Source organism: Camelus dromedarius, chromosome 14 (genome assembly GCF_036321535.1).
Source record: "Camelus dromedarius isolate mCamDro1 chromosome 14, mCamDro1.pat, whole genome shotgun sequence".
Lineage (NCBI taxonomy): Eukaryota > Metazoa > Chordata > Mammalia > Artiodactyla > Camelidae > Camelus > Camelus dromedarius.
Genome location: NC_087449.1, coordinates 65,987,597 through 66,012,309, shown reverse-complemented (window position 1 = coordinate 66,012,309; position 24,713 = coordinate 65,987,597). Strand labels below are relative to the sequence as shown.

Sequence of the window (24,713 nt, the reverse complement as noted above, 5' to 3'; positions counted from 1 at the left end):
TCTGAGCCCTTCCAAGCAGCCTGGCGACCTTGTCTCTTGCCTCTGTGACAACAAGACATTCAAAACATTCAGGCTGAAAAGCAGCTCCCTCCACGCGGTAACCTGCTGACACGTCCACTTGTGACCCCCGAGTCCTTTGTTTGAGGGGAAGAAAGGTGACAGGCAGGTGTGTGTCAGAAGCTCTACACTTAACAATGGGAGACATTTAAAAACATCAGTGGCAGAGTGGAAACAGTCAACACGCCAGAAACAGAGGGTCTCAGAGGGTTAGGACTTGAAGGAAACTCAGTTGTCACGTCATCCAACCTTCTTGTCCTTGTGGGACGAATCTGGGTCCCCAGAAGAGCAGCGACCTCTCTCCAAACCACTGCTGGAGCAAGACAGAGCCTCTCATGACTTCAGCGTGCCCTCCTCCCTCCACCCACCTCCCCTTCGCCATCCCACAGCCAGACTCACGGGCTCTGGAAGCCAGGACACAGGACGGGTGAGAAACCTGGGCGACGTGGGGAACCGTGGTTTCCTCACCGAGGTTGATGTTCGCCCCAGGTGTCCTGGAGGAATGAGCAGGTGACCCTTCCCAGCATCCCCACTGGCAAGAGAGGGAACAGCCCGTGGCTCACGCTGTGCTCCAGGCACCTGGTGCTGAGGGACCGGTTCCGACACCAGCAGATGGGAAGGTCCCCCAAGTGTCCTTTCTCCTGTCCAAGTCCAAGATGTGCTGGGATGTGAACAGGGAATCTATGCCAGCCCTGACCCCATTTGGCGACACCCACTTTTAGAAGAGCTGCTGTTGTCTTGTGTCACCCCAGTGGCACCAGAGCTGCATCCCTTGGTCTTGAGAACGAGGGAGAGCTGGCAGACCTCTGAGCCACCGTCATTATCTCTTTCTGCATAACCTGCCTCCTGGCACAGAGCTCTCCACCCAGGGGTTACAGCAGCTGACATCCACTTGCTCGCCGCCTGCCAGGCTCTGTTCGTGAAGCGTTTACGTGTATTGACTCACTCAAACTTCCCAATGACCCACAAGGTCCCCTTTCTACAGACGAGGACACCCAGACACAGCAGAGAGCAGGTGACGCAGAGAGCGTCATTCACAGGTGGTCTGACCCCATCGCCCGTTCTTGACCTCCACACAGTGAGAGTCTCCCTCTGAGCCTCGTTTCTCTGCTGCGCTTGGGCTGCATCTGACAGAGGCTTCAGAGCTAGAAGTAGCCTTCGTCCCTGCTTCTCCCTTCCCCAGCATCCTCTCCCCACGGCCAAGCAGTTTGCAAATTAGGACCTTCAAAACCCACAGGGCTTCCTCCTCCGGATCCTCTGCCATTCTCCCATCTCCCATCTCAGGCCTTTAGTATCAGGTGCCGGGGCTGGAGCCTCCTAACTAGCCTTCCCGCTGCCACTTCCTTTCCCTCCCATCCACTCCGTGTATCACAGGTGCCTTCAGAGAGGGCTGACAGAGCACGCACTGGGTGCCAGGCTCTGCACAGGGTGCCGTCCAGGGGAGAGGCAGACCAGAAGAGCAGCAACTGTAACCCAGTGCAGGACTGTGTGTTAGGGAGGGAGGCGGGGCTGCCTGCCAGGAGCGCTTGCTGGGAGGGGTCACCTGTCCCTTGGGAAGGTCAGGATCAACTCTGGCTCTGCAGCGTGGAATGAATACAAGACCCTTTACAAGCTGACCTCAGTCTGCCTGTCTCAGCTCACCTGCAGCCCTCTCTCTGTCCCTGCACAATGCTTTACCCTCTACTCTACCACAATATCCAGATTTCCCCAAACGTCCTGTATTGTTTCTCACCTCTGAGCCTTCCACATGCTGTTCCTTCTCGCCCCTTGGGTTTTTTCTCTGTGGTCAGTTTAGAGAACTCCTGCTGTATTGAAAATTTCTACTCTAAGGCCCCTCTGCATAAAAGCTGACTTCCTACCCCGTCCCATTCCCACACACACACAGGATACTTCCTTTTTTTTTTTTTTTTTTGGCTTTCCCATCATGCTTTGTAAATTCCTCCGTTAGCTGTTCTTTCTTTGTAATCTTTTATTCACTAACTGGTAATGGAGCCCCCTTTAGGTGCCAGGCAATGGGCCCAGTGCTAGAACCAAAAGAAATGGACAAGTAAAACCAGATGCGGTCCCTAGGCTCACCCAGCTTACCACCCAGTAGAGGAAAAATCAGGCCTGACCACCAAGCCTTTCCACAAACAAGTGTTTGGGGAGCTTGTAATGAAAGGGAGGAGATCTGGGAGGGATTTCTTGAAGAAGTGGCCCTTGAGCTGAGATCTGAAGGAGGAGCAGAAGTTAACTCCATGAAGAGGGGAAGGAACAGCATGGGGAAGAGCATGCACAGAAAGCCCCATGGTGGGAGGGAGCCTCGTGAATATAAGGGAGCATGTGAAGGCTGGGGAGGTGGAGAGGGAAGTGGGGATCAGACCAGACAGGATAGAGGGGCACCCAGGCACAGGTCAGGCTGAGGAGTGCTGGCTTTATCCCCAAGGACAGGAAAGCTACTGAGGGTTTGAGAGGCGGTGACATGACCAGGTTCGCATTTTGAGATGTGCTCTTGGCTGCTGCAACGAGGACGGGTTGAAAGGGGGCCAGAGAGGGTCAGGGTAGACCAGTTACTCCTCCAGCCTCAAGCTGATGCTGGGCTTGGTGGTTCTGAAAAGAAGGGGACAGTCAAGACATAATAAGGAGGTAGCATCAAAGAACTTGTAGACAGATTAAGCATGGAGGGCTCCGTGTCATTCATCCTGGAGGAGGACTGGACACGAATTGGGCTGAATTTGTAGGGCCTTTGGGACATCCACGTGAAAAGTTAAAAGCAAGTGAATAGAATTAGGCTCCAGAGCTCAGGGAAGAAAGAGAAGAGAGAAGTCTGTGACATGCCTGCATGGAGGTGGCATTGGAAGAAATGGGTCAAGAGGTGTGGACGAAATTGACCAAGGTGAGAATATAGCTGAGTCCTGAGGCCAAGGACTTTTGTCTTAATTATCGTCATGCTCCAAGAGCCAGGAATATAGTAGGTGCTGAATAAATATTTCTTCAAGAGATAGATGAGTGGATGGATGGATTTATGGATGGAGGGATGGGCAGTGGTGTCTTCGTGACCATCATCCTCGCTGCTGACAGACCCTAGCTTTAGGCTGCAGATCCCTGTTGTCCAGTGTACCCAGCCCCTACCCTAAATCCTATTGGAGGACATCTAGTGTCTCAGGTGAGCTAAGCCACTCCCATCAGGCATGACATTGCAAGGACTTAGCAATCACCTCCCAGGAGGCAAGGACAAAGGCCAGACCTCTCTTTGGGTTAAATTCTCTACTGTGCAGAACTGTACCTGCCCTCCTCCACTCCCACCTGCCCTGCCCTGTCTCCCCGACTCCTCACCCCAGCAGACCGATTTCTTTTTGCTGTTCTTGTTGAGGGAGGAAACAGTGAGTGCCTGATGTGGTTTTTGCTGTTGGCATTTCTGTTGTTTTTAACGTGTCACCCCTACACAGATGTGTAGTGCTCAGCAGTTCTTTGGGGCCAGAGAACATATTTTATTATGAAAAATGATTTGGGTGACTCCTTTGTCTTCTGCAGAGATTACCGTACAAAGCTCAAGATTTCCTGGGCAGGGATGTGAAATTAACTAGATTACAGATCGGTCCACCTAAATGTGAAATCAAATGAGAAATTCTCAGAGCCTTTGACAGCGAAGGGTTATTATTCTAACATATTATTGCAATTACCCTTTTAAATTACTCACCTGTGCCACAGCCCATGATGCTCTATAAATGAACCTGCATCTCGTTTGCATCCCGCAGACAGCACCCCTGGCTCCCGCAGTGTTCTTTCCTCACTAAAGTGTTCTCCTGATGGCTCCATTTGCTGCTGAAGGGTTATGAGCAGCTCCGTTTGGAGCTGCCTCTCAGTCTCCTGCCTCCCACCCTCTCTTCCCAGTCTCCCTCTCCACTGCTGGGGGCTGGGCGCCTAGAGGAAGCCCCAGCACCCATGCCTCCTCCTCCTACGGTGCTCCTCTGCCTTCCCCCCACATGGATGGGAAGGGAGCCGACCTTGCACATGGTGATCAGCTGCGTGCAGATGGGACTCTCAGAGACAGGCTGGGGGCCTGGGCAAAGAGCATCCCTGCTCATAATTCACCTTTAAGAGAAAGGGGAGACACAGACGCAGCACTCTGCTATCCTCTGCGATGTGAACAACGCGGTGTGATTCTAAGACATAAAAAATGCATCAATGCTCTGATTTTATAAGCTCCAATGATGTTTCTTATGACATCAGAAGGCCTGGCCAGGGCCCCCCTGGGAATAGCTAAAGCCAGGAGAGGCTCCAGTGCGTAACTCCGGGCAAGGCCTGCCCAGAAGTGCTGCAAGCGTGGCCCCACGAGGTTGGGCCTGATGCACTGGAAGCCCTCGGTGCTCTGGAACCTGGAGATGGCTGATGCATTTGTCACGGGTCTGCGTGCCCGCTCCTGGGAAAGCAGCAGGGAAAAACGAGCTCTGAGCAGAGAGCGGTCATGCAGCGGGATGCATGAAACGCTAGGTCCCCGGACTGCACTTCCAGCCATCATTCTACCCCCGGCGTTCTGGGTTCTAATTCCCACTAAGATAGTGAGCAGAGGCTTATTTTATACTTGGTGAAGGGCCCTGGCTTTGTTTTAAGGGAACTGAAAGAGAGTTAAAGCCCAGAGGATGCTGGGGTGGGGCTGCGTTTCTTGTGAGAGCATCCCTGGGAATTTCACCTTGAACTGGATGGTGCTCCCAGGCCCGAGGCAAGGAGCTGACTCGACGTCACTGGTCCAGAACCCGTGAGCTGCAGGCCTGGATGGGGATGAGGCTGCACTGACAGGGGCCACCGTGGATACAAGACCTAGGGTGTCAAAGTGAGACCAGCGGGGGGTGGGGGTTCACGTGTGTGCGTAACACATCCAAGCTTTTCCTTGGCCACTGTTTTGTTTTTCTCAGTAATGGCGTTTAGCACCTAAGGTGTCTTCCTGAACTAAATATGTCAGCTCAGCTTCTCCAAGGCCCACGAGATGGTTGTAGTTTAAAATGCACCGGCCTCTAATTGTGCCTTCCCTTTGGATCACTTTATTTTTCCTTTCAGTAACGCAGAGCAAGAGTCAACAGGCCAGCACAGCCCCTCCCCTCGTGACCTCACAGTGGTCATTCCCATAAAGCTGCTGGCTGCTTCCCTACAAGGGCCAATTTCCATGCTTGTTTCCACCAGTGCGCAAGCTTCAGGCTGTGGACAGAGTAACAGTCATGATGGTGATATCAAAGTGGTCTTCTGGCTCCTGGCCACCTTCAAGGGAGCAGACCCATTTCTCTTTGGTCAGATTCCCAAGAAAGAAAAAATGAATGTATCCACTTCGTCAGAAAGCACACCGCGGCAGGCGTAGTAAGTGCATTTTCAGTGTACCTTTTGGGTAAACACGCTTGCTCTTGATCGTGACTCCCCTGGGCCACAGGGCACACGCAGCCTGTTTGAAGGCTCACTGGGTTTTCCCGCCTCGTGGAGAGGCCAACAGAGGCCCAGTGGGTACCTGTGATGCCCCCTCAGATGCCCAAGACTAGAGCTTCCTGAGATCCTTTCTGGAATGATGCACAGGGAAGTTGGGCTCGGATTTGGCAAGAGTGGCCCCGAACAATGAGCCATCAGGTTCTGCCCTTGGAGGTGTGAGCCCTCAGCTGGGTAAAGAGCTGCATGCAGGTGTGGGGACCCAGGCTTAGACGCTCGAGCCACCATGACAAAGTCCACAGACCGGGAGGCTGAAACAGCAGACATTTATGTTCTCCCAGTTCCACAGGCTAGAGGTTTGGCTTGAGACCACGGTGTGGGCAGGTCTGGTTTCTCCCGAGGCGTCTCTCCGTGGCTTGCAGACGGCGCCTTTCCTCCGGGTGCGGGCACGGTCTCTGTGTGTCTCTGTGTGTCCGAGTTTCCTCCTCGTATAAAGACACCAGTCAAACTGGGTCAGGGTCCACCCCAACAGACTCATTTTAATTTAACCTCTTCTCTAAAGGCCCTGATTCCAAATACAGCCACATGCTGATGTAGTGAGGGTTACGGCTTCAATATATCAGTTTGCTATCAGTCCGTAACAGACCATTCTCCCAAAATGAGGCGTCCTGTATGAAGGGGACTTCCTCACTGTCCAGAGGGCTTTGCCAAGACCCCAGACCTGCCCTCTGAGGCCCCAGGGAGGGCCTGCAACTCAGACCCCCAGACTAGAGGCTTCAGCTGGAGTTGTGCTGATCTGTGTCTGAGTTTTCTGGTGATCTTGGCCAAGGTGTGGACCAGTCACCTTGCCTTACTGTTTAGCTAAGACGAGGTGCTAACACCTTTTGGGCAGCAGGCTTCACAAACATCTCACTGAGTCTTTGTGATGACCCTGTGATGCGTGCCTCTTTTACAGATAAGTACACTGAGACCCAGAGAACAGAGCCTTCCCAAGGTGTCAGGGCTGGAAACAGCGCCCAGGCCCTCGGACGCCTGAGCAGGGTGCTTCCCACTTGGCTACTCTGCCTTCTAGGGGATTTAGGCTTTTGATTCAAAGGAAGCCCAGGCACAGACTAGCTTGGCTAGCCCAGACTAGAGGGGCGCCGGGCCAGACATGACCCTGTCTCCCTGAGTACGTCTGCAGTCTGGCACCCAGACTCCTGGTACCAAAGGGTGGCCTTGCATTCATTAACAGGCACAGCTTCAGGAAGAATGCTGGGGGAGGAAGGGGCAGTGGCCCTGCCAGCCAAGCCGCCAGGCCTGTCCTTTGGCCAAGGAGGGGCCCTTCACCTGGTTGTACCATCACTGAAGCTGTGTTTCTCTAGCTCCCACATGAGGCCGAGCAAAGCTGCCAAGAGCTCCAGCTCTGGCGTGTGGGATATCGGCGGTCTGCTACTCCCCAGTGCAGAGTCCAGGGCAAGGGGCTTAACCTACTTTGCCTCAGTCTCCTCCTCTGTAAAACCACAGTTATAGGAATACCCACTGCACAAGCTTGGTGGGAGGATGAAAAAAATGAACATGTGTAAAGAATATAGTTTGTACTCAGAAAATATTATCTCGATGATGATGGTGATTATTATGGTAATAATGATGATGATGATGATGGAGATGATGGTGATGGTGGTGATGATGGGGATGATGATGGGGATGATGGTGGTGGTGATGATGATGATGGTGATGATGGGGATGATGGTGGTGGTGATGATGATGATGGTGATGATGGGGATGATGGTGGTGGTGATGATGGTGATGATGGTGATGATGGAGATGATGGTGATGATCATGGTGATAGTGGTGATGATGATGATGGTGATGATGATGATGATGGTAGCTCCACCCTCAGAGGAAGAACCAGGTCTCTCCCTCTCCAGGTGGCATCTACTTATTGAGCTGTCTTCACCCTTCTGTCTGTGGAGGTTGCACCTCCTTGTCCATGAGGACCATTTTTCCCAGAGACCTAGAGCAGAGGGGACCCAGTGAAGTAGAAAGACGTATAGACTGGGGCAGGCCTGGGTGGGACCATAAGCTACACTGACATGTACTCAGGGCTCTGGGTCCTCTTGCTCCCGTTTCTCCCAAATGACTAGAATATAGGGTTCGGTTGGAGGACCCTCTCCTCCATCTGTGTGTGATTCCTGGCCGTGCCTAAGGCATCCAGACCAGCCCCCTCACACAGTGACCGTGCACTCGGGGATGGCCAGCTCATTTTAATAGCAGAGAAAGTTAACTGTGGAGGGAGAGAAACTGCCAAAACAAAAGGCCTTGGAGACTACAATGAAGACCATCCTAGCCCTCGTCCTTGCCTTGGTCCTGATCCCCACGCCAGGTCCCAAGCTCCCACCTTACATTCGTTATCCAGTTTCATCCTCTCCCTGCTTCCAGGAAATGCTTCCATCCCCCTTTTACTGACAAGGAAGCCGAATCTCATCAGGGGACTTGTCCTGTGTCACACAGCTCTGGGCTGTCGGACCCTAAAGCCCACTGGGTGTTTTATCAACTTACATTACCACTTCCTAAGTGTATCTTGGATTATCTCAACTTTGACTCTAATAGGTGACTAGCCATGTATTTTATCAGCTGGCATGTGTATAATCCTGGGGGTGGGCGGTGGGGGTGGGCCGAGGGAATGGCTGGGCCTATGTAAGCCACCAGAGGGAGTGAGTGAAGATGGTTTCTTTCACCCAGTTTCTTTGGATTCTCTTTCCGCATTATGGTCCTTAAGAGACACCCCCAAGTTCTCAGGCTGATGGCTAATGTATCTCTTCCTCCTCCACATTAGAGCTGACAGCCTTCCTGGGCTGATATGAGTTGTTGCAGCACAGTTTGCCCTGGCAGCAAACGCCTTTTCTCCTACACCACTGTCCCCTACAGTTACCTATTGCTGTGTAACAAGCCACCCCAAAGCTTAATGGCTCAAAACACCAAGCATGCATGAGTTCTCTTGAGGTGGTGGGTTTCCTGGGCTCACCCACGCAGCTTGCATTCACGGGGCTGATCCTTTCAAGTCCAGGGTCCCTGCAGCCAAAGCACAGGGATGGTTGCTCTGTCAGGTCACACTGGACCTGCATCAGGACCACATCGCCGTGGCCCGAGACCTCATTTTGCAGAAGAGGAATCTGAGGCACAGGAAGAGAGAGGAGCTTGGCACAGGTAGTTAGCGGTGGAGCTGGAACTGGATGGAATCGGGCTGCCGAGCCCAGGCCCCACCCCTGCACCTCCTGCATGTGGAAGGCTCAGGGCACGATCAGGATATCTGCAGCTCAGCTGAGGTGGCTGAGGCACTCTGCAAAGCTCACCCTCACCTCTGAAATCAGCCAACCACGTGATGGAGAACCCCAGCCTATCAGGGAGCTCTCCAAGGGGAAGCCCAAGTTCAGGACACTGTTCTCGCCAGGATCCCTGGCTGTCAAGGAGGTGATCACAGCAAGGAGGAATTGTCAGACTCCCCCCTGGCCTTTTCACAATCCTCCAGAAGCACAATTAGAAATGAGCCCTCTTCTGACCTCGTACGCAGGGGCTCAGCATCACCAGGTTCGGCGCCTCCCCCCACCCCCGCGTCTGTCCTGTCTCCTTACTGAGCGGTCACCCGGCAGGGCCTGTCTATCCACATTCTCCCCCGGCCGCCACCATGTCCCACGCGAGGCGGGGGCTCTGTGAGCGAGCGTGGGTGGGCCCACCGGCCCAAGCCCAGCCGTCAGACCCTCCTGACCTTGGCTTTCCTTTTCCTACCACTCGGGCTTCTTTTCTGAACTAAAGCCATTGATTCCTTTGAGGCTTCGTTCTTTTTGTCTTCCTCTCATTGCGTGTGTTTTACAGGTCTATGAAGATGTAATTGACATACCATGGATTTCATCCATTTAAAGTGTACAATTCAAAGTTTTTAGTATATTCACAGGGTTGTGCGGTCATTACCACAACTCAATTTTTGAACATTTTCATCCCTCAAAAAAAAAAATTCCTCCCTTTACCCAGCAACAGTCGTGCCCTCTTTGTCCCAGGCTCCCTCCCCAGAACCCAAGGCAACAGTTCATCTACTTTCAATCTCTATAAATCTGCCTATCCTGGAATCATTCCATCTGTGGTCTTTCTGACTGGCTTCTCTCACTCGCCATAATGTCTTCAAGGTCCGTCCATGGGGTAGCAGGTAGTCAGTCCTTTATCCCTTTTTACTGCCAAGCAAATGTCCATATGTATGGACATACGTTGTCACGTCTTTGGGTATATAGCTGGGAGTGGAATTGTGGGGGCACGTGGTAACTCTGTGATTAGCCTCATGGGGCACTTCCAGAATCTTTTCTAAAGTGGTTGCACCATTTTCCATTCCCAGCAGCGGAGTATGAGGGTTTCAACTTCTCCACACCCTCACCAACACTTGCTACTGTCCATCTTCTTGATCGCAGACATCCCGGTGGATGTGAAGCGGGACCTCGCTGTGGTTTTGATTTGCACTTCCCCGGTGGCTAATAACGCTGCGCGTCGCTTCTCTTGATCTTCATGGGCTATTGGCCATTTGTTTATCTTCTTTGGAGAACGATCTCTTCAGATCCTTTGCCCATTTTTTTTTTTTTAATTAGGTTGTCATTTCATTCTTGAGTTGTAAGAATTCTTTTTATATTTGAGACACAAGTTCCTTATCGCATATATGATTTACAAATACTTTTCCCACTCAGTGAATTCTTTTTCACTTTCTTGATGGTGTCCTTTGAAGCACAAGTGTTTCTAGTTTTGATAAAGCCCAGTGTATCTTTTCTTTTTTTATTGATTGCTTAAGGTTTTGATGCCGTATCCAAGAAACCATTGCTAAATCCAAGGATGTGAAGATTTACCTCTACGTTTTTCTTCTAAGAGTTTCATCATTTGGCCCTTACATTTACGTCTTTGATCCATTTGGAGTTAATTGTTGCATGTGGTGTGAGGTAAGGGCCCAGCTTCACTCTTTTACATGGTGCTATTCGGTTGTCCCGGTCCTTTGTTGAAAAGACTATTGGTTCTCCATTGAATTATTTTGTCACTCTTACCTGTGGTTTCTAAAAGCACGTTTACTTCCTAACGCCTTAAAGATACACTGAATATGCATCTTGCACTTATTTTTAACTTGCCACTTAGTTGGAGAGGACTTCTATTTGATTATTGTTTTGTTAGAAGTTGATAAATGCAGAAACATAATTGATTTCTTATGAGATAGGAGAGGTGAGGTTATGCTGCTGTAGCAAACAACCCAGTATCAATGACTTCTTACTCTCTCCCACTCAAGTCCAATGCCAGCTGATAGGGAGGTCCCCACTCATCACAGCCACTCAGGGACCTGACCTGGTGGAGTCTACATCTTTCCATAAACAAGATTTTCGCAGTGGCTGGGGCTGAGGAAAAGAATATGGTGGACAAATCCTGGTTCTTAAAAATCTCCCAGCTTGCTTTCTTTAACAATTGAAATCTAAGTGATGGTAAGAGTTTTTAGGCACTTGGAGAACCATTCTAGGGGCAGATTGAGGTTGGGAACTTGAAACCCAGAGCAGCCACTTCCCATCTCATTTTTTCCTCTCTATGATATCCAACTTGCAGGAGAGACAGCAGCAGTGTATGTGAGTGTTGAGCACAGCAGAAGGCAGATGTCAGGTACCCAACAAACCACAGTTCCCTTTGTCCTCATCTGCAACCAGATGCACCCCCTTGGCTCGTCCTGAGGCCCTCAGCCAGGGGTTAGGGCTGGGATAAGGACTCACTTTAAGTGCAACAGTTGCACTTGGTCTGGGGGCTGCCAAGTGGACGCATCACTGAGCAAATTTTCTTCTTTGCTATTTTAAAAAATGACCCAGGTAGACTCAAAGCCCCATAAAAACCCAGTGGAAGGATTTGCTTGAAGCACATGCCTGCCTTACCTTGTCGTTTCCTAACCTGGAAGAGCGGAACACAAATACCCACGAGGAAAGACAACCTGGACTTACGTGGTTCCAGCGTGCCGCCCGAGCTCGGCACTGGCTTCAGAAGCATCCAGCTCACCCCACCCCGACTCCATCTGACTTTCCATGCATGGGCTCCCGGAGGGCCCTTGCTCTCGTGGCCTCTACCCCAAGACAAATGTGCAGTGGGGAATGAGAGTGGCAGGTCTTCCGGGAGGGGAAGGGCCCCAGCTGAGGACCAGTAAGAGGGCTTTCCTACTGCAGAAATGTCACCTGAGGAAGCCTGAAAGGAGAGCGCCAGGCTGTTGACCCCAATTCTGCCACCAGGGTACAGCCAGTGCCCCGAAGGGTTGTGAGTTCCCCTGAGAACCCTCCTCAGGCAGCTGGGATGGCCAGGTCTGAACCCAAGACTAAACTGCCTTTTTAAAGCACATCCAAGAAATAAAAACCCGAACTTCCCCCATGTGAAAGATAGAAAAAAACTGGAGGCTCCGTCTCTTTAGCTGGAGTCCAGGTGGTTGACTGTGGGCCCAGTCACCCTGAGTTCCTAGCAGTTCGGAGTCTAAAGGCAGGCATTTCCCCTCGTGATACCCATCTCCCCAGCTGGTCTCTGCTGCTCACAATCCACTCAGAGCAATTCAACAACCATTAGCCAGGAACCTCCGGTGCTCCCAGCATTGTGCAAGGTGACAGGATAAATTAAGACTCCGTAGCTGTTCTCGAGGAGATTAGAGGTGTCTCCGTCTTAGCTAGTAACAACTAACTTTTTAAAGACACTTCTTATTAACGTGCAATATACATATGGAAATTGCGTGTATCAGAAGTATGTGAAACTCAGCTCAGTGAGTTTTCACAAAGTAAAACCAGTGTCCAGGTCAAGAACAGAACATTACCAGAAACCCAGAACCATCCCCCTTTCCAGTCACTAGCCACCACCCAAGATACCCTGATTCTAGTAACAGTGGGAGCTAACTTGTGTTGAGTGTACCTTATGCCGCAGGCACTGGTATAAGCAACTTTTATCTATTGGCTCATTTCATTCTCACCCATAGATATGAAAGGACAGTGACCGGGGCACATAGCTAACAAGTGGGAGAATCTAACACTGTCCCCGAGTGCGACCCTTACATTGTCTCCCTTGGAAACAAATAGAACCTGTTCCCTGTGTGCTGTAATGGTAATGTATAATGATGCTCCCAGGTCTGCTCTGCCGAGAGCAGCCTGGGGATTTGAGCCAGGCTTTAATGAATGGATGAAAGTGCCCCTAGCAGATAAAGGGGAGACAGTGCTTAAGCAGAGTGGGGACCTGCGGGGGTCCAGGGTGGTGAAAACAGGGTAGAGGCAAGGTGTGGGGGTGGGAGTAGGAAGGACTTGCTGGAGCAGGATTGTGTGTTGAGTGCCCGGCTTTGCCCAGGCAGGTGAGGGACTTGCTGAGGTTTAGAATCAGTGGTCAGCCCCCAGGACTGGGACTATACTCGACTTGCTTGCTTTCCTGGCTCAGAGGTGGCACAGAATGGGACCCAGCCTCACCAGGGACGTCCTTGGCTTGGCCTCTACACAACGATTCACTTTTGGTCGTATAGTCTTAAGGTCTGTGCAGAATTCTGTGGTTGTGTTTGTGTTTTGGTAAAAATAGAGACTCTGCCCCCATTTTTTGAGACTCTTAAACCCAGATGGCAGAAAGGAGACTTGACCAATTGTTAAAATAATTGACAATATGAAGGAAAAGGAGAAGATGGGCTCATCACAGGTCTGAGTGGCTCAAGCACTCTCCATGTGCAAGGCCATGGGGATGGGGGGCAACTGAAGAACCACTGGACTATGGAAGTTTACAGGGAAGGGAGACGGGGTGTAGGTGTCCATTTGGGATGCCTGGGAAAGATGCTTGGAGACACGAGTCTTGATGGAGAGGTGTGACCTGCGCTTGAGGCTGGAGGCAGAGGATATTATGCAGAAGTACGCAAGAGAGAAAGGCCAAGCCAGAACTTTCGGACACCAGGATTGGACCCTAGGAATGGGCGGAGGCCTTGGCATTCCAGCTAAGGAGGTCGGGCCCTGCGCCGCCGGAATGGGCGGCTTGGATGCTCCCGAACTCCCACGGGAGCCGGCATTCACCGTCCCTTCCCAGACATCCTGGGCTCCGCCCCGGCCGACACCCCAGACCCCTAGGCACTCCAGTCCCGGGACCCGGACAGGGCTCTGGCGGCCTCCTGGGCGCTGGCCCCGTCCGCAGCCGTCGGCCGGCTCGCCGCGCCCCGCGCCCCTCCTTCCCGCCCAGCCCTCTGCGCTCCCCAGCTCGCGGCGCAGCGCAGCGCCGGCTCCTCCCGCGGCTGCATTGCAGACGCCGCCGCCGCAGGGTGCGCCGGGGCTGCGCCGGGAGCCCTGGCTGGGGTACGTGGGGCCCCGGGGTGTGGGACTCCCGGGCGGACCCGACGGCGCCGCGGGTCCGGGAGTCGGCGGCAGGTCGGGAGCGGGGCGGCTCCGCCGGCGGGGAACACGAGGCTGGAGCGCCCCCGCCGCGGGCCCCCGAGGAGGTCGCCTGGGACTGTGGGCCCGGGGGAGCGGGCGCGGCCGTCGGGCTCTGAGTCGTCCCTGCCCTCGAGTGGACCGCGGCCACCGGACTGGCAGGCCCCTCAGAATCTGGGCGGGGGGCGGGCGGCGGCGTCGCGAGGGGCCGTGGCGCGCCGGGGGCCGCGGGGCCGCGCTCCGCCCGCACCCTCCGGGCCGGGCCCGCCGCCGTCCAGCGCGGCGCCGCGCGGCTCGGGCGCAGTTCCGGCGCAGTCCCCGCGCCGAGCGGCTCCGCGCCCCACACCTGCCTCTGCCCAGCTCCGGGTGACGTAGCGCCCTCCGATTGGCCCGCGCGGCCCTGAGGGCGGGGCCAAAGCCGGTGAGCTCACCGCCGCGCCCCGCCATTGGCCCGGGCAGCGCACTCGGGCTGTGGCGGGGAGACAGCGGTACCCGGAGCCCGAGTCGTTCCAGCTGCGGCGTGCGGAGCTGAGCGGGTCGGGGCAGGGCTGGGCTGTCGGGGCCGGGCCGGGCCGGGCGGGGCCGCGCGGGAGGAGGAAGACAGAGGCGGCTCGGCGCCAGCCCGACCGAGCGGTGGCCGTGCTCACCAAGGCCGAGTGAGTATGCGTGCGGCCGAGTGGAGAGTCGGCCGGGCGCGTGCGGGGCGAGGGCGGCGGCCGGCGGGGGCGCGCGGGGCGACCGGGCGCGCGGGGGCGGGGCCGGGGGCGAGCGCGCGCTGCGGCCGGGGCGTGGGGAGCACGCGTGCTCGTGGCGCGGGGCGCGGCGGGGGCGCGCGTGTTTACTCGAGGGGGGAGGGGTGTGTTGGAGGAGCGGGCGCGAGGACGCGCTCGTTTGCAGGGGAGCGAGTGGGAGGGAGCAAGCATGTTCACGCGAGGGAGCGAGGAGTGTGGACACGCGAGCGCGCGTGGGTCACGGTGCGTGTTTACGGGGCGAGCGTGAGGGAGGGGGGTGTTTGGATGAGTGTGCGGGGCGCGTGTCGATGGAGCGAGGGCGGGGTCGTGCTCATGTTTGAGGAGCGGGGGTGCGAACACGAGTGTTTACGGAGCGAGTGGGCGAGGGAGGGGGCGCGCGTGCTGATGGAGAGAGCGAGGGGGAACGGAGAGTGTTTTGACGCGTGAGTGTGCGTGGAGCACGGTGTCTGTTTACCGAGCGAGTGTTTCGGGGTGGGACCACGCGTGTTCGTGGAGCGAGTGGGGTGCAGGAGCCGGAGGATCGGCGCCGGAGCGCGCGTGCGTGTTGCTGCAGGGCGGTGAGGGTGAGAACACGCGTGTGTGCGCGACGGAGTGGGAGTGTTTGGGTGAGTGGCGGTCGGAGGACGCGCGTGCGGGGAGTGGCCGCGGCGGGGCGGGCGCGGGGGGCGGCGGGGCGCGAGCGGCGCAGGCGCCCGTGCAGCCGCTGGCTGGTTTTTGTTTGCGAGGCGCGTCTCGGCGGCGGGCTTTTCGGATCGAGCGCTCGCTCTCGAGGCCGGGCGCCGGGAGAGGGGCGGGGACAGGTGCCCCCTCGCTGGGGCGCGGGCAGAGGGGCGGGCACAGGTGCTCGGTCGGCGGGGAGGAGGGAGAGAGTCTTGCCCCGCTCCGTGGGAAGAGAGGCAGGGATGGCCTGGCGCTCGGCCGCAGGCGCCTCTGCGGGGCAAGGCGGTTGGAGGCAGCCTTTTCCTCGCAGGCCAATGGAGTGAATGAACGTTTTATTAATCCGTGCGTAGAACGCGGCGGGGAAAGTTGGGTGAGTTCAGACTAAAGGTTTGGAAAGAACTTCTGAGAGCTTTGCTCACCTGCAGACCAGGGGCTGGAGAGGCACCCTGACCCTTGCTTCCCCAGCCAGGCTCACATGGGCTGGAAGAGATGCTCTGCGTGGCCTTCTTGCATTTATGAGATCTCTCCTGCTTTGATTTCCTAGGTATTGCACAATGTCTGAGGCGGCCTTGATGGTGTTCACATGTTTGAGACTATTTTTGCAATCTCCGTAGACATCTGCAGGCATCAAAACAAATTTTTGAGAATATAATCCTCCTGCAATTTATTTTCGTAATCAATTGCTTCCACAGGGAATGATGACAGCTTTAAAGCCCGTTGTATATTTTGTCCACTATTGCTTGGTAAGATTTCTGCTAGTTGACATGAAGGATCTAATTGGCAACAGTACAGTACAGTAAACATGAGCGGTGCTTTCAGATAATTACCAAATGCCTCGTGTATTTGTTTGAATGCGTTATATTTCTTCCATCAGTGAGGCCAAAACCTGAAATTTAAAAATTGTGTTCCCCTAAAGTTTCGTCACATATGGTAAAATGGCTGGCTGTATATAAAGGAGTCCTTTTCTCTCTCAGCTTAAAGGAATTGTTCAGAGAGTTTCCCTACAGAATCTGTGTCCGCTGAAGAAACTTGTCTGGGAACCTGATAAAGAGAAACACATTAAGCAGTAGGACTTTCCATGGCGTATGTTTATAGAAAAATATTCTTTTAAGAACAGAATTAGGAAATAGCAAAGAAGTTTATGTTTCTCTCTCTCTCTCTCTCTTTTTTTTTTTTTTTTGTATTAGATTTAGGGAGTAATAATGTTTAAAAAAAATAGCATTTAATTACAGGATATGTGTTTCCAAATAAATTCAGCTTAGTGGGGAATACCAGCAGAGGACAGCCTCGAATTCCTAAGGGACCTCGATCCAGGCATTCTAATTAATTATATTCCAAATAAGCTAAGTGGAAACATAGTTTTTAATGCAATAGTTAATAACAACATTGTATTCTTTAAGGATTCTTGTTAACTCTTCTGCTCTCATCATAAACACACACAGACACGTTATTTTCTTCAGTCCTCTATTTGGGGCTCCACTGGGCCTCCCTGTAGGTTCCAGCAGCAGGCCCTGCTGCAGTGTCTTCCTGTTGGACTGTCCTAGAGAATGTGGCAGTCAGGTGGAACTGAGAGGTTTTTACTTCATGTGGGAAAGATGGTGTAGTTAGAGAATCAGTTGACCTTGAAAGTTTCCCGAGTGAAAGGTCTGGAGCCCTTACTGATGACAGAGATTCAGATGCTCAGCTCAAGACCCTTTGCCTTCTGACAGCTCAGGAAATGGACAGTTTGGTAATCTAGAATTTCCTTTGGGAACCGTCATGATTCTTCTGATGTTTTTGCTCCTTGCTGTTGTGAACTTCCGAAGTTGCAGTACTGTGCTTGTAGGCTGCCTTTTTTAAAATGTTTAAGGAAAACTTTATTTCTGTTTTATTTTTACATTTATACATTTATTTAAAACTCAACTTCAACAAAAACCGTTTTGTTAAACTGGCACCATTCTTTAGCCGGTGCGGTGGTGCCTGGAGGCCCTTTGTTCTCTCTCAGCAGCGCGTGCTTCCCCACCCCTGCTTGTTTTTGTGTGCCTGCTGGATCCTCTCACATTTAAAGGACTTAGCTCTCTCTGACTTCAGGTGGTTTAATATTTGTATCCCATCGATCTGTTCCAAAGAAGACTCTCTGAGTGGTGCCAAGTCTTCATTGTTAAATATCAGCCGTGGCATCCTGTCACAGTATATAAGCCGAATATTTGGGAGTTTATTTCAGTGATGTATTTCTTTGCCAAAAAGCATTTGGCATCTGCACATGACATGGCTTATTTGTGTACACCTCACCTTTTTTTTTTTTTTACAAAAGTGATTTAAGGGAGCTTCCAGAGATACACAGGACACAGTGAAGCAAGATTAAAAAAAAAAAAAGGCGAAAAAGAGAGGGAAGAGGCAAAAGGAAAGAGAAGGTACAGGAAGGTGAGATGGGGGTTCTGACAAAGTTAGCAAACGACATTCATTCCGTGAAGTCATGCACTTTCTAGAGGCAGGATGTAAACGGCATTCTAGGCTTTCTGGCAACTGTAGAAGAAGTGATACAGGGTGAATTCTGCCTTTCTTACACCTCACATGTAATACATTTTTTATATTCCCTGCAAATTCTGATAGCCATCGAAGAACTTGGAGCGATGATGGGAGAAGTCTAGGTGAGATGCACTGAATTACATGAAAGTCTGCATGTTAATATTAGTCACTGTTAACATTTAGAAGGTGCTTAGGAACCTGCTGGATGACACCTTGCGTAAGGATATTGGAGCCTGGGACCATGAGGATTACCCTTAAGACCATGGTCTTAATCCTTCCTGAGCAAACTGCCCTGAAGTCAAATGACCAACTTTTCTTTGCTCTAACTTCCTCCCCATATATTAAAGTAACATTTATCAACTACCAAAATTAACCAGTCCCTCTATTTTTTTTTTCACTTTTCTTCTTCTTCTGACTTCCCCCGCCCTCTAAATCAGACCTCACTCCGTGAGCCAGCCTCCCCCGACCGCAGCAGCCACCCAGCATGGACCCTCTATGGCAGGCGGCTTGCTCTTCCCCACTGCTCACACTCCATTTAAAATCCTGCCTCCTTATTCTCAAGCCTAGGTCAAGTCTCATCTCATTAATGAACCCCCTCCCCTCCTCTCCCAGATTAGACTAGCGGCTCTTTGCAGGGCAAGGTGGCCCTGAGGCTAGACCGTCCCCTTCTGCACCTGATGTAGTGACAGCTGGGAAGTGGAGTTTCTTAAATACTGTTAGTTGACCAAAAAAATTAAATGCGTGCTGTGACTCCTCGGATAGAGTGATAAGCCTGTAACAAGAGTGTGTTTCTTCAGGCCTGAAAGAAACCTGACTCTGATCGGATTTCCTGCATTCAGTTCTGTCTTGCCTGTTGGTAATTCAGGCACATGGTCCACACACAGACCCTCCCACTCAGGTCAGTTCCAGGTCCCCGGTGGATGTGGGTTTCCATTTAAGTGGTCTTGAAGTGGCCCTCAAAGTCGTGGCCTGTGCCGGTGCAAAGTAGGTGGGTCTAACACCTAAGGCATCTTTCGGGCTTTCTTAAGACTGGCCAGAAGCTTACTGTCTAAGAGTGCAGTGGGGACAGCTGTTTGCTTTAATGGCATGTAGGAGGATGAGCACGTGGTTCTGTTTTAGCTCCGCCTGTAAGTAAATGAGAAATCTCCGAGAGGTTACCTTCCATCTCTGGATCAGTGCCTGCCCTGTTTTCTAAACCTGTTCCTAGCAGTTCAGGAAATGAATTCAGCGGCCAGCGTCATCAGTTTTTTAAATCAGAATACATTGTCCATAGTGCAAGTAAGTATCCGCTTGGGAAGTTTTTGTTTCAGGGGTATGTGTGTGTGTGTGCTGGGTTCTGTTTTTTTCTGTGGGCCACAGTCAAAACCCTTTGAAAGCCCCTGGACCAGATAATTCCTAAGTTCTCTTTAAATCTGAGTGTTCTGTGGTGTGACTCTTCTGTGGGATGTGGCTATTGTTACTACGATCAGCTTGGCAGTAACGTAAGGCCTGAGTGAGCCCAGATATTTCCACAGGTGCGTAATTCAACAACAGAAGGTCGCCAGCTAGGAGGGAGCTCAGGGTACCTGTCCCTGTTTTCCTGATTTATTCGAGTAATCAAAATGATTCAAATGAGCATGACAGCTTATCTCTGCTGTATCTGTCCCACGTTTTGTAGATAACTTCGAATGGTTCTTACGTACTGCCTCTAAGGTGTATTGAATGATTTTATTTTATTTTTTTAATTTGTAAGTAAAAGCAGATCTTTCCCAGTATTTATTTAGTGAAAGGCTCCACATTTCAGTTGATAGATTCACCTTCGGCCCCTCTTTTAGCTTTAGATAACAGAACTCCAACTCCAACTGGCTTCTGTGAAAAAGGGAATTTATTGATACTTATGAAGTCCAGGTTTGGAGTTGTCCTCAGGTATAGCTGGTTCCAGATGCTCAAAGTGATATCACTAGGAAACTCTCTCCCTCTCTTGGCTCTGCTCTCCTCTGTGCTGATTTTATTCTCAGGCAGAGGGTCCCAAAGTGGTAGTGAGATGGCCCACTCAAAGCTCCAGGCTTATCTTTTGCCAGTTTAGCAGATATGTCTGGGAGGACAAGACTTCTTTCCCCAGAGTTCCAGGAAATGTTCTGTTCTTCTGGCTCAGCTTGGCTCATGTGTCCACTCTCTTGAATAAGGAGAGGTAGCACACTCACTAGCAAGGCCCAGCCCACCCGCCCCTGCAGACAGGAATCGAGATTCAAACTACCCGAGCTGAGCGTAGGGCAGGAGTAGCTCCCAAAGGAGAAGCGGTGCCGCAGCCAGGGACGGGGAGGGGCCACTAGCAGACCTGCTCTGCAGAGCTCCACCCGTGGCTGTCATACTCCCAGAGAAAGCACCATTTGTTCTGAAATTCTCTTATGAGCAGGCACTCACAACAAGGCTCGCCCCATGATTTTATTTTCATGGTCTCATTTTAACAGAAGAGACAGCAGAATCATCCCCTTTCAGTAGACCTTCAAATAGGTGCTGACTAACAATTCCTAGGACCATTTTCAGAACATATGATTCAAGTCCTTAATAGCACACTCTGTGGTTTGGATTCATCCACAGAGAATTTATTTAAATACCCTTTTGTCTTTTCTAGTGAAAGAGACCATTCATCCCATTCTAGCCAGAATCAATGCCCCTGGCATGTGTGTGTGTGTGTGTGAAGGATGTTTTACCTAATAATGTAAAAAACAGGAAGTGCCCAGCCTAAAACCAATGATGTTCTGAAAACTTATAAGTCAGTAGAAGAGTATTTCCCAACTAAGCAGTGCAACAAATGGTAAGTAGGTTCCCAGGCGAGACTGAACAAAAACCTTTTGAATCCATAATAGATACCCTGAATTTACAGGAGAAAAATAATTAAAATAATGTGTCTGCATGCATATAGCACATAGATACTGTAAAACATTGAACAACCTACCTACATTAATATACAGATACACAGCTTACACTTACATATTCCAAAGCAAATGGAAAAAGTGAACTTCACGTTTGAATATCAAGTGATGTTGCTTGAATAAATAAATGTACATATAAAATAACTTCAGTCGGTGAAACTTGTTGGTGAAGGTTCTGAATTTATAGGATAGAACTCAAAATGATTCTCTGAAATTACGAAGTCTTTACCTAGACTTTGTAGAAGAAGAGTGAACCTAGAGAGAGCAGAAACTTTCAGTTTCCTGATAACATAACCCTGCCATTATTATTATCAGTTATGATTACAATCATATTTTTATTCTAAAGTTGAACAAAGAAAGGAGAATGAGAGAAACCCTTCTGAGGTGTTGTGAAGAGCTAAAACAATGGGAAGGGAAGGAAAGTGTAGGTTAAAGAGGGGGTTGCACATGTCAGAGTTTGTCTGAAATGGACTTGGCTGAACCATGAGCAGCAAGAGGAGGAGTTTCCCGCGAGGAAGAAAGAAGCCGGTCAGAAGGGACGTGGGCTGGGACGGCTCCCGTACTAGTCCCTAGGTGACATTCGCTACAAACCACGCAGCCTTGCTGAGGTCTGTGGTATACAGAAGCGGACCAGGAACTCCCCACCTCCAAGACTGAATATCAGGGTTTCCTTTAGGACCCATTTTAGTTCCTAAACTCTTCTGTGGGAGTTAGTTACAGAACTTGCTTATAAGAAGCTCCCCCAACCAAAAAAAAAAAAAAAAAGATTAGATAAGTTTAGGAAACTCGCCTACCATTAGCTCTCCACCAGCAATTTGTGGTGCACATTAGCATAATAGGATCTAGAAGAGTATGTTAAAGAAATGCACGTGGATTTGGTTGTGTTGAACCTAGTGTTTCCAAAACACCTTTGACCCAACATTTTGCTTCTGTGGTCTGCTGAGAGATTGTTCCACGAACGGTCCTGATCCCGGAATTCACGAACGCCCTGTGCATCTGAGTCCCCTGAAATTAAATGCAGGATTTTAAGATTTTTTTTTTTTAATGGAAGTACTGGGGATTGAACCTGGGACCTCATCATGCATGGTAAGCACACGCTTTACCACTGAGCTCTACCCCTCCCTCCCTATAGGGTGTATTTCTCTGGGAAAGCGTTTGTAGCTTTCATCACTGTCACAAGAGCCCTCGGACACAAAGGGTAAGTGCTTGTTATGGGTTCTTTTCTAACAAGGAAAGTCCAAGTCCGGTTTCTCTTAAATCTCCCTCATCTGTTTGTTTTGTTTCAGTGGAGGGACAGGCTGTCACTCAGGAGTGCTCAGAGACGTGGGAGGGGCCACGCTGTAAACAGAGCACTGACTGGCCACTTGATTATTGTGTTTTTTATCAATAGATTAAAACATTGATGACTTCTCTCTTTCCATCTAGAATTGTGGAAAGAAATTACCTATACAGGACACTCCAGATGTATTTATTCCCAAACAAAGAAGAAGAAAACATTATTTCATTGCAGCAAAGAGACTTGTTAAAAGTTAAGGGCCTGCGGAAGAGAACTCCATTGAGTGACTTAATGATAAACAGCTAAGAACCAACTAAATGGAGAAAGTGTTTCCTTCAAGAAATGTAAAACGTTCAACTGACCTACTTTTAGATTTAAAAACCAGGGTCATGAAATACTGTTCAATAAAGAGTAAGCAGTCAAGAACAGATATACATTCCTCTGAATAGTCTAATTTGCCCTTGACTTAAATCATCAGCGGGTAAGACGCTGGACCACGTTGGACCTTGGTTGCCTTGCTAGTAGGAAATGGTGCTTTGGCGTTCTCTGATCCTACATAGTTACAAACAGTCTTTTGAAACCCACTATTGCCTGTATCCTGAGGATGCTGAAGTCCATTACGTCACAGCCTTATTAGCATCTGTGGGAGAAACTGCTTTCAGATCTCGGTACCTGGAAGAGTCATGCTGCCCCAGCTGCTGACAGAGCTCTCGAAGCTGCTTGCGTCCCTTTTTGCTTTGTTTGCTAAGTGCAGCCAAAGCTGGAGCTCACAGTTAACCATTTCGGAGGACTTAGTGTGCATTCTCTGCACGACAGCGTTACCTCAGCTTTATCTTTCTCCTTTTTTGAACCTCCATCTCACCCGATCTCTTACCAATCCTAAATGTTTTTATCGGCCGCCTCAAACAGATACTGGATCCAGGGTTGGTAGCAGCTAAATAAATGAAGGAAGGGAGTGAAGCAGAGGGGTTGACGGGGACTGGATTAGGGCTGGGAAGGGAAATGGAGGGAAGTGAGGAAGAGGCGAGAAAGGGACGCGGGGCTGTGTCAGGGATTTGCGGTGGACGCTTCCCCCAGGGTTAGTGCCCGCTGCGGTTTGCGTTGGTTATTGACCTTTCATTCCATCATTTAACGGCCTCCTGAACCTTTAGACCAACCACACTCCGGGTGGGATGATTAAAGAAGCCCAGTTTGGAGACTTCCGTGAAGATAGCAAGACAGGACAGCCGCACAGCTGTATGAGATCAGATCACATCCCCATGGAGTGAAAAGCACCGAAGCTTTTTCACTTCATCCAGTGGATGTGTGAATAGCAGCCTCGCTAATGCATTCATTCAGGCCTCAGTGATTTGGAATTTTTAAGAATTTGAAGATTACTCTGATCCTGGGGTAGAGTGCTAATGGTAGATGCAGGACCAAGTTACAGCCTCCCAAACTCACAGTGTGGGAGTGAGTGGCCTGCAGGCACAGGAGGGCAGCCCTTGATGGGACGTCTGGAGCCGGGACACTAAATCGTCCTCACAGGGTTCATGACGCTACTGAAAAGGGGCTTAAGGGTTAAAATTTTTCTAAAATTCTGGTAATTCCCTTGGAGAAATATTTTATTTCTGAAAAAAGTGGTTAAAGTAGTATAACTTAGATTTTTTTAAAAGAATATTTGTCTGTAATTTGTCAGGAAGGCTTATGACAAATTGTAAAATAGTATCTTTAAATCACTTTATCAGTTTTGATCTCCTTTATAATACGTCCAGTATTTGGAAGTAATACCACTATTTCTTTGAAAAGATACACGTTGCAGTCTGGTAAGTCAGAAAGGATTTCTTCACCCATATTTATTCCAGATTTTTTCAAAATCTTATGGCACTGTGAGAAATGGTGTTGTAGTTAGTAAACATTTGCGTTCTATGTGGAGTGCAGTGTTTACAAAATACACGTTCATGGATCATCTTGGACTTAAACTCTCACAAGGTAGCAGGAGGGCCGGGAGCGCCTGCGCAGATGGCGCCCCGACACTTCGCCCTGGGAGAGCAGCGCGGCCAGCGGCAGGCCTCTCAGTCACGTGCGGAGGGTGAGCCGGAAACGGCCGGAGAAGCGCTCTCTGAACTAGCATCCCGAACACACGGCTTCCCAGCAGATGCTGAAAACCACTGGGAGCTCAGGGCCAGTAACGTAACTGTGATTAGAAGTGTTTGCTGGAAGCGGCCAGGATTTGTTTGTTTGTTTGTTTGGACACCTTTGCCCCATGTAGCTTGGAACACATCTTACCAGCAGAATTTTTCATCGTGTGTTTGATTTTTCTCCTCATTGTCTCTGCCCAAACCTCGTGGAGCCCAGCTTCTAAGGTCAAAGAGTCATCACGCACCAGTCACAACTGGTTGTTTTCAAACTGGTCCTGGTTCATCCCCTACCCCCACCCGCCCTCATCTATTTGATGGGATTAAGAGAGTGGCCTGGCAAGAAGGGAAGGGAAGGGAATGGCCTTTAATAGCTTGGCTGGAGGGCATCATAGAAATGACTAATGGAAATGAGTATTCTGTCCTATGCAGTCTCCTCTACCCTGTCCTCCTTGACATCCACATTTTTTGTTTTGAACAGATTAAACCCCTTGTTGGGTAAGTATTTATTGAAGCCCTACTAAGAGCCAGGCCTCAGGAAGGTAGCAGTGAGCGGAGCGAAGACATGCTTGCCCCACGGAGCTAAGACCTCTCACCTTTACTGACATTAGGCAGAGGTTCTTGGAACCTTCCCT

The 24,713-nt window shown here is 50.7% G+C and overlaps 1 protein-coding gene across 18 annotated transcripts in view; it reads left to right on the top strand.

Moving 5' to 3' along the window:
• Positions 1 to 24,713, top strand: part of CAMTA1 (calmodulin binding transcription activator 1) — an 829,301-nt gene that overhangs the window by 762,809 nt on the left and 41,779 nt on the right. Inside the window, exon 1 of one of the 18 annotated variants that reach the window (XM_031463982.2) lies at positions 13,729 to 13,778. The exons of 14 other annotated variants lie outside the window; for them this stretch is intronic. The gene's annotated coding sequence lies outside the window, so the exon portion shown is untranslated. Of the gene's footprint in view, positions 1 to 13,728; positions 13,779 to 14,359; positions 14,510 to 14,728; positions 14,828 to 15,387; positions 15,636 to 24,713 lie in introns of those variants that run through there. 3 more of the 18 variants (XM_031463981.2, XM_011000784.3, XM_031463983.2) reach the window with 3 other exon arrangements.